This window comes from Ammodytes marinus (genome assembly GCF_949987685.1).
Source record: "Ammodytes marinus genome assembly, chromosome: 9".
Taxonomy (NCBI): domain Eukaryota; kingdom Metazoa; phylum Chordata; class Actinopteri; order Uranoscopiformes; family Ammodytidae; genus Ammodytes; species Ammodytes marinus.
Genome location: NC_137213.1, coordinates 10,502,290 through 10,512,248, shown reverse-complemented (window position 1 = coordinate 10,512,248; position 9,959 = coordinate 10,502,290). Strand labels below are relative to the sequence as shown.

General features: G+C 40.1%; 1 long non-coding RNA gene across 1 annotated transcript; it reads right to left on the bottom strand.

The window, feature by feature from the left end:
- Positions 1-856: 856 nt before the first annotated feature.
- LOC307255571 lies at positions 857-2,082 on the bottom strand. Its single transcript, XR_013845027.1, has 3 exons — positions 1,919-2,082; positions 1,330-1,402; positions 857-967 (listed from the first exon to the last, which is right to left on the bottom strand). It is a non-coding gene; the product is annotated as an uncharacterized lncRNA (long non-coding RNA).
- Between the last annotated feature and the right edge of the window lie 7,877 nt (positions 2,083-9,959).

Here is a 9,959-nt window from a genome sequence, read left to right as displayed (position 1 = left end):
ATATATTTACTTTATAGTCTGTCCAACACTGGAGAGATTGTTGATTATGGGATCTGGAATCAGAGAGAGAGAGAGAGAGAGAGAGAGAGAGAGAGAGAGAGAGAGAGAGAGGTAGAAGAGATGGCTGTGAAAAGCAATGAAACCTGTAGACTCAACAGCAGCAGCACAGGTCTGTCCATGGCTGATGAAGTAAAAAGGCTGATACAGCTGAGAAAACACACTTATATTTATAAACTAACTGCCCCAAAAAAAAACACTGCCATGTGAAGAAAGAGGAGGGAAATAAAGAGGGAGTTTTGACTATTTTGCAATATTCTGAAAATGTATTAATTCCAATGGATAATCTGTTCCATATTACATCCTGAGTTGATCAAACCAACAAAACCTTTTTGGTGTTATTGATGATCAGAAAAATATTGATTCTATTTTTCAATTTTATAATATCTCTAAACTTACTGAATGCCATCAAAGATGGAGGCTTAAGAAAACTTGGTTTTGTACATAAGTAATGAAGGCTGACTGACTCTATCTTGTGGTCACAAAGTGTTGTCAATTAGTAAACAGGAAGTTGACGTAGCTTCAAAACTGTAGTATAACTTTAAAGGAATGTGTGAAACTAAACATATCCTTTTAAAATATGAAGGTAAAATTACAACGTATAGGGAACACTGTAAAATATACTAGTAAAGGTTGAAAGACTGGTTTATGTGTCAGCCCTTTAATAATTCGATGATTCATTGATCTCAACTTTTAGAGAAAGATTTTATGTGAAATACAGAAAAACAAACTGAGGGTTGAGAGCTTTGCTGTTCAAGATCCATCAGGAACTGGGTGCCAAGCAGAACACCACACAATATCTGATTTAAATGTTTTTATTTAGCAAATAAGCAATTTGCATTGTGATCAGAAGCACTGCACCATACAATATATTAATCTCCGCTCCTCCAAAAAGTCCTGTGGGAGGCGGCTAAACAGGGAGAGAGGAAGAGAGAGGGAGAGTGTTAATGTTCATATTACTTTTATTATTATTATTATTATTATTACGTTTATTGTGTACTGTCAGATATTTGGACAAATTGTATTTTGATGCATTGGCAACATTGTTATATAAACTTCCATGCCATTAAAGCCCCTTTGAATTGAATTGAGACAGTGAGAGATGTACTGTCATTTAAATAACGTCAAAACTAAACCATCAACTCTCATCTAACCTGATGAGCATATTGAAATGTCAACATTTCTGAAGTTACTTTTTTCAAAGTGTAGTTTCCTAACATAGTGCATGAAAGACAGAGAGAAGAGAAATAAACTCAAAGTAAAGAAGCGTACCTTAACCCAAAAGGCTGCATGCTCCTGCTCTTCCCCACCAGTAACATCTTACTCTTTTGGCTGCAGGTGGCATCTAAAATAAAGTGAGAACAAACAAATAGCATTATACACACACTACAACCTTCTGCTGTAACTTTTTGATTTTGTAATCACTTAAATAAAGGTGGAGTCAGCGATGCTGGAGAATGCTTGTTGGTGCTCACGATCCGCTACCTGTCTGTCCTGTGTGCGCGCTGAAAAGAAATCCAGCACTAGTCTTTGAAAACTGGCATGTTGCTAGCTACGGTGGCTGACTTTTGTTTACATACCCTTAGTTTTCATACCAGTTTACAAAGTGTATTAACAACATTTTTCTCGAGCACACACAATACAGACAGGTAGGAAAACATCACTGATTTTGACAAAAAGTTATTTTGATAACAAGCATTCTCCAGAATCGCTGACTCCACCTTTTAATAATACAAATGCAGAAAAAAAACACTTGTTTTGCAGCTCTCTCTCTCTCTCTCTCTCTCTCTCTCTTTCTCTCTCTCTCAGTGACATGTTTGACATTTACCAACTCATTTGAGAAAAACCTGGTTAGTCTTACCACGCCAGGACGCCGTGTCCGACGATCATGTCTGAACAGAGCGGCTGCATCAGTAGCAGTGAAGGCTGTGATGAGCAGAAGAGCCTGTACACTCAACAAGACCAGCAGCACAGATCTGTCCATGGCTGAAGAACTGAGGAGCTTCGGACACACTGAGGTGTTTATATGATCACTGTGCAACCACCTGCATGCGTGTGAAAAAAGAGGAAGAAACAATGGGGAAATGCGGCTTTATATCACCAGATAGATGTCAGAGAGAAATGTCATGACTCAAACTTCTAGGATAAAATCAGACATAATCACCATGAGACTAACAAGTGGAAGTCAAGGCAGCTGGAACACATTTTGATCGCCAAGCTTGATAGCAATTGGATCCATGCAGTAGTCCAGACAGGGAAGTCGCTTTACTTCATAGTTGTCTCATGCTCCATATACCACCCAGTCATGAAACATGTCTGACACTACTGGGCTACCCATACATACACTTTGACACTCTTACTATTATCTGCATACACCAATTCACTCAGTAACCACACAAATCGAAACGTTAAAATGCCAAAGACTATACATTTTTTTTTAAATTCCACCGTGCAATTTTCCCTCCACTGTTTTCTAGTCATAATTGTCTTTTTTTATTTTGTTCAAACTCGTATGCTATTTTGTGATCGGTCAGTCTTGCCTTTAGCTGCCTTACATCCCAGTTGGATACATCTTCACTATAAGCTTCCATTAAGTAGAAACATGCCTCTTATGATAAGATATAATCACCATGACTATGTTTCAGTTAAGAAATTCGATGTGATGCAACAGAAATATCTGTGGTGTTCCATGTGGTTTGACAACTCTGTCCTTAACTGACACAAAGTTTAAAATGTTCAATAAAAGACAACTACGAAGAGATGAAAAACAACAAACTGAAAGCCACTAGTCACACTTCAAAAACGAGCCATAAGAATAATCAATAAAGCTGGATATTATGATCACACCAACCTCCTCTTTTTACATTCCCGTATCATAAAGTTCAATGACCTGGTTGAATATCAAGTTGCACAAATCATGTTCAAAGCTAGAAATAAACTGCTACCAGGTAACATACAAAAACTTTTCTTTGACCGAGAGGGGGGTTACAATTTGAGGCAAGTCAACAGTTAAACTTTAAGACACTGGCGGTACGCATGACTTTAAAATGTCATTGCATCTCAATTGGGGGTGTGAAACTGTGGAATGGGATGAGCACGGAGCTAAAGCAATGTCCAAACATGATCCAGTTTAAAAAAAGGTTCAAAGCAATGATTTTCATAAGGTACAGGGATGAGGGTGTGAAGTAAGAAGGTAATTATAATTATATGGATATATATACTGATTGTATAGATATGTATGTAGATATGGATATATTGATTGTTTATAAATATAAATATAGATATATGCATTGTATAAATATATAAAATATAAAAAATGTATAGTATATTAAGTTGTATGTAAATGGCAAATATAGTATCGCCAATAGTACAGAGAATATATGGATAAGAGAAGCGAATATAATTATAATTTTTATTTTATTTTATTTTATTTTAAAAAAAATTTATTTAATAAATATTTTGATTTTTAATTTTTTTAAGGAAAGGGGTAGGATTAAATAAGTGTATACTTCTTCCTGCTCCTTTTCAGGCATATCTCAACAACACAGATCATTTTTTTTTTGTTTTTTTGTTTTTTTTGTGAAAACATAATTTTTGTTTATTGTATTTCCATGCTTTTCATTTTGTTTTGTATGTGGATATGTCTGAAATAAACTAAATCAAATCAAATCAAATCAAATCAAATCAAAGGATATCAATGATGAATTCAAAAGAAACTCTAAAATGATTACAAAGAGATGCATATTCGTAACAAAGTACTTCAAATATAAAAAAACAACCTCAAACATCCCGAAAAATACAAAAAAAACAGACAGAAAATTACTAGAAAAGGGAAACAAAAAGAGCCACTAATAGTCCATGAGCCAGAGCCCCAAATTTGGGCCATCGGTATCATCTGGGGGGGCAAATGCTATCATTGTTTTTTGGCAAGTACCCCTGGTACTAGAAAAATCACGATAGCAGTGACGGGTTGGTAGCGAAATCACTTTTTTCAGCTCATGAAGTTACTAACCCCCTAAGATAAATTGCGTTTTTTGGATCCGGTGTATATCTGGTTTAGGCTCATGGTAGGGATATTGTACATATTCTGTAATATGATGCTTGGTATCACTGGAAAGGGGACCTTCGAGGCTTTGATTTAAGCCCAATACTGAATCTGTCTGACAAACACAGAGGTCACAAGACCTCTTTAAACCAGAAATATAACACATTTTCTCACAAGTTCCGCCGAAACAGTATGCTTTCTTTCATTCCTGTTGAATGAAAGAACACCAGGGACACAAAACTCAACAACTTCAGTACTCAAGGCACTCTGATGATTCAGAAAATGTATAATATACCCATACTATTTATTTGTGAGAGGTGATTATGAGCCTTAAATTAGACTTGTGCAACCAGCACAAGTCTTCAAAATAGAATGGAGTGGATAGAATGGACAAATAGGGAGCCCTATTAGTCCAGCAGATATCTGAATACATTTTGCTTTTTTTTGATACAAACATGAGCTCTGGCACACTGTTAGAGCATGCACTAAGGAAGATGTTTGGCTATAGGGCCATCACCAATTTATCCTATGGTTGCTATGACAATCATTTTAAAAAATGGCCGCCATTTGCTGTTATAGTATCAGTAGCTTGGGTTGTAGAGCACCTAGGATCTTGATTATGGTGTCTAATCCTACATTTTCAAGGATGAAAAAGGCAGTGGTGCTATTTCAAACATGCTAGAAAGTACCCAACTTCATATATCTGGCATTCCGGGAACACAATTATGGTAAAACCTTCAAATAGTAGCAGAGTTCTGCGTATTTTTATGAAATACAGAATCAGTTCATGAGTTGTGTGCTGACCTTACAGCTCCGGAAAAAATTGAGAGACCACTCCAAGAGTTCAGTGTCTCTTGTTTTACTATTTAAAGGCATATGTTTGAGTAAAGTGAACATTTTGATTTTATAATATAAACTACCGGTACTGACAACATTTCTACCAAATTCAAAATAAAAATATTGTCATTTAGAGCATTTACAATAAGTGATATAGAGATAAAGATTTAAGAAAAATCCAGACTGGTCTCTTCATTTTTTCCACGACTGTATATACTTACAAGTAAATATATATTTCAAAGCCTGACCAATACATCGGTTTAGCCTGTTTGAGTGGTGTAATTGCTATTTTATCCATGTAACCTACTCTGAGTAATTCAACATTGCTCTAGATTCCGAAGAAGAAAAAAAAAATATTAATAAAAAATTACCACAATGAAAGTACCAGGCAAGGTAAGTTGCAAGCAGTAACTTTTACTCATAAAGTTGTAGGTAACACCCAAAACACATATGCATATTCATCATTTGAACATACAAAATTGGCCTAATTCTACTTGTACAAGAATGAGGAATGCTAAATTACATACGAACATACACTCAACAAAAATATAAACGCAACACTTTTGTTTTTGCTCCCATTTTTCATGAGATGGACTTAAAGATCTAAAATTCATTCCAGATACACAATTGTACCATTTCTCTCAAACATTGTTCACAAATCTGTCTAAATGTGTGATAGTGAGCACTTCTGCTTTGCTGAGATAATCCATCCCACCTCACAGGTGTGCCACATCAAGATGCTGATCTGACATCATGATTAGTGCACAGGTGTGCCTTAGACTGTCCACAATAAAAGGCCACCCTGAAATGTGCAGTTTTGTCTCACAGCAAAATGCCACAGATGCCACAAGCATTGAGGGAGCGTGCAATTGGCATGCTGACAGCAGGAATGTCAACCAGATCTGTTGCTCGTGCATTGAATGTTCATTTCTCCACCATAAGCCGTCTCCAGCAACTTCGCACAGCCATTGAAGAGGAGTGGACCAACATTCCACAGGCCACAATTGACAATCTGATAAACTCTATGCGAAGAAGATGTGTTGCACTGCATGAGGCAAATGGTGGTCACACCAGATACTGACTGGTTCTGAGTCCCCAGACCCCCAATAAAGCAAAAAAAATGCACATTTCAGAGTGGCCTTTTATTGTGGACAGTCTAAGGCACACCTGTGCACTAATCATGATGTCAGATCAGCATCTTGATGTGGCACACCTGTGAGGTGGGATGGATTATCTCAGCAAAGCAGAAGTGCTCACTATCACACATTTAGACAGATTTGTGAACAATGTTTGAGAGAAATGGTACAATTGTGTATCTGGAATGAATTTTAGATCTTTAAGTCCATCTCATGAAAAATGGGAGCAAAAACAAAAGTGTTGCGTTTATATTTTTGTTGAGTGTAGCTGGCATTCACGGAATTAAATCACAATAAAACCATCATCACATTTATAATTGTTTCTGAAAACACAGTCCACCAGAGTGGCAAAGGGAACTACTGAAGTGCTGCCTTGACACATTAGCAATGTCCACTGCACCACTTTTGACATCCACAGCAGAGGAGTTCGCGACAGGCCTGGGTCCCTTCTGGAAGTGTTGTCCAACCATCATCTGTCCTTAACAGTGACCAGCTTGATAGGCAGCTGTCTTGTGTACTGAATCAGTGCTGCTAGTGTTGGGGGGAGTCCCTCAATTGATGTTCCTTTCTAGGTGAAGAGCTGCTTCGTGCCTGATTGACAGATCCCTGGCTGCTGCTGCGGTCATATAGCAATACAACAAATCGCTCCAGAGGCTCCATCCAGTTGTCTATGGAGTCAGGTGTGGCAGCAAAGGCACAGAAAGTTATAGTGACATCTTCAAAGCTCCTCCATGTATTCTATGCAGTTTTTTACCCCTGCCACCAAAAGATGACACTGTGTCACATCTTGTAAAGGCATGGAACACCGGCAAGGCTATACATCGTTCTGGACCTAGTGCCGTTGCCATCTTGTGAGCTGCTAAATGCCGAAAACTCTATCCAGCTCCAAAGGCAACCCACAGCTCATTGATGTTGAGAGAGTGGGCTGCAATTCCTGCCAGCACTAACACATCTTTGTCAACTGTGCGTATTGATACATTCCTTCACAGCATCTCTAAGGTGCAGTAGGATGCGGGTATCAGCCTCCTCATGTGTGCATGGTGCAAGACCTTCTACATCTCGAGGCTGAGTGCAGAGGACTTCAGCATGATGCATGGTGCTAATCACTTGTTTTTCAGTGTTGACGTCTGTCAGGGTAGCAAGGAAGGAGAACAGTTCAGCCTTGTTGTCATCAATGCGAAAAAACTCTGGCCAGTTTCCAGGAATGGCACTCGACGGCTCAACTCTTCTACAAACTCCCCTTCCTCTCTTGCTGCGTGTTTTAGGCCTGTAGACTGTCAGGGAACTATTGATCCCACACAACATCCACTCTGTTGATATGCTCCAGCTTAGACAGGATGCATGGTGAGAACACCTTCTGTGCATATTCAGAAAAGGTCTCAGCAGCACCAGGTCGTAGCATGTTCACGAGAGCAGCCCCATCAAGTATGTTGACCTGTACTATGGGGTTGGATTTGTTCTGTTGTGATCGAATCAGGTTCTCCAAACAGCCCACCAAGTCTGACTGGTTCCAGTTCTTAGCTTGCCCATTTGTGACAATGCCGGCGGACACGCCTGGTTTTCTTGCAAAACAAACTCAACCAGACTTCCATCACACATCTGGGATACAATATAAAGCTGAGAGAACTGGGAGCAGTCACTCTTCAGGGATGAGAGCTGTTGGGACCTGGACTTCTCTCGGACTGGAGGCCGGCTGAATAAAGGGAGGCTGTTCCTTTTGATGGGACCTTTGTCTGCTAAAGTAAATAACCAAGGCACGATCTTGGTCAGGGCATCTATATAGAGCTGGAAGTTGGCCTCTCTTATTGATCAAACATATATATCATTAACTCTATTTCCAGCTGCAGGACAATGGACCAGAAGTGGAATGGGGGACATGACAAAGCTCTTTCACTGCACCAATCTTCCAAGGACATAGGATTATTTCCCTCCTCCTGGTCATTTATGTAATCAGTGCAAGCCCTCTGCAGGAGAAGATATAGGCTGCTGGCTGTGACCTGATGAGCAAGGCGGGTGGGTGTCACGTGACAGGCTTTCAGAAAGGAATCAGCTGTCCCTGTTGTAGCAACTCCAGCTTGCACAAGTGCTCTTGTCCACCCGCTACCCTCCAAGAGGTGTCATCTTTATGTGGAACCCACCAAACATCAAAATAAAGTTATCTTCACCATGAGCTGCTGGTCAAGTCCACTGGATTTGTTTTGCCACTGCGTACAGAGGTTGATCCAGAGTGATGATTGGTACCTGACCAGGATTCAGAATCTCAACTGCCTTCTTCACCACATTCAAAAATGGCGAATCATGGCGACAAGATGTGGCTTGGTCATAGAAAAGGGGAAGTAGAGAAGTGAATGTGACACTGCTCTTTGGTATTGCATTGCATGCGTGGTATGCAGCCCATGAGATGGTTTCATCCCCTTGGAGGGTGTCAGTGGCCAGCACAGTTTTCATCTGCTCGAGCCACCTGTGAAATAAACAATTGCAGTGGGTGATGCTGTATTTATTCATTAGGGCTGAAGTAGTTTCATTAGTGTGATAGTAGTCCTTGTGTTTAACGGGCACAAGCATACTAGTAAAATGTAACATACCTGTATTCGTTCTGCATGGCTTGAGGCATCAGCTGACAGTCTACTTTGTTGGGACCCTCAACCTTTGGTATAGGAGGATCCTTTCTGAGCAGAGCAACAGGGGGCACATTGGTGTAAGTGTCTGGCAGTTGAGATGCCTTTCTCTTGGGACCTCTCTGAGTGTTGTCTGGATTGGCAGCAATATTCCGCTGAATCCCAGTGAAAGTGTTGCTTGGATGTTGGAAGAGGGAAATCCCAGTTCCATGGAACGAGTCCTGTGCACTAGAAGAACTGCGATTGTGGTCAATATTGTCCACTGCAGCAGTTGTAAACAAGCCACCCTTAAGTTGAGGACGACAGACAACTTTTTCCACCTCATAATGATTACAGATCATGTTTCCAAGTTCTGTGGAGATGTCAACATGGTTGTTGTGCTTTAGTATGATTGTTGTATAACATAGACATACCATGTAGAACACCATTTTAAACCCCTGTTTGCAAAACCATTCAGTTAATATAGACAGTGTGAGATCAACTGTGAAGATCCCTCTCCATTGATGGCGAGCGTCCCAGTGTGATCCTTCCAGGAGGAGGAACCGACCCATGAAATACTCCACATGTGGTAGGGCCGTACCAGTCGCCAGGATACACACATCCATTTGACTACTTCACACATCCTTTCCAATAACTGTCACAGGACCAGTTAAAAACATTTTAACGGAGAACCACTGACAGTGGATTGATTAACCGGAAGTGATCACAAAACAGACCGACTAAAAGGACATGGATGCTATCAGCCTGTGGCACTGCTGAGGTGTTATGGAAGCCCAGGTTGCTTTGATGTGGCCTTCAGCTCGTCTGTATTGTTGGGTCTGGTGTGTATCATCTTCCTCTTGACAATAGTCCATAGTTTCTCTATGGAGTTCAGGTCAGGAGAGTTGTCTGGCCATTCATGCAGAGTAATACCATGGTCAGTCAACCAGTTACCAGTGGTTTATGGTACCGTGGGCAGGTGCCAAGTCTAGCTGGAAATGGAAATTGTCATCTCCATAAAGCTTGTCAACAGACAGAAGCATGAAGTGCTCTAAAATCTTCTGGTAGATGGCTGTGGTGACTTTGGACTTGATAACACAGTGGACCAACAGCAGCAGATGACATGATACCTCAAATCATCACTGATCCAAATTAAATGTTGCGTTTCATTTGGAAATCAAGGTTCCACAGTCTAGAGGAAGAGTGGAGGGGCACAAAATCCAAGGGGCTTGAAGACCACTGTCAAGTTTCAACTGTCAGTGATGATTTGAGGCACCATGTCATCTG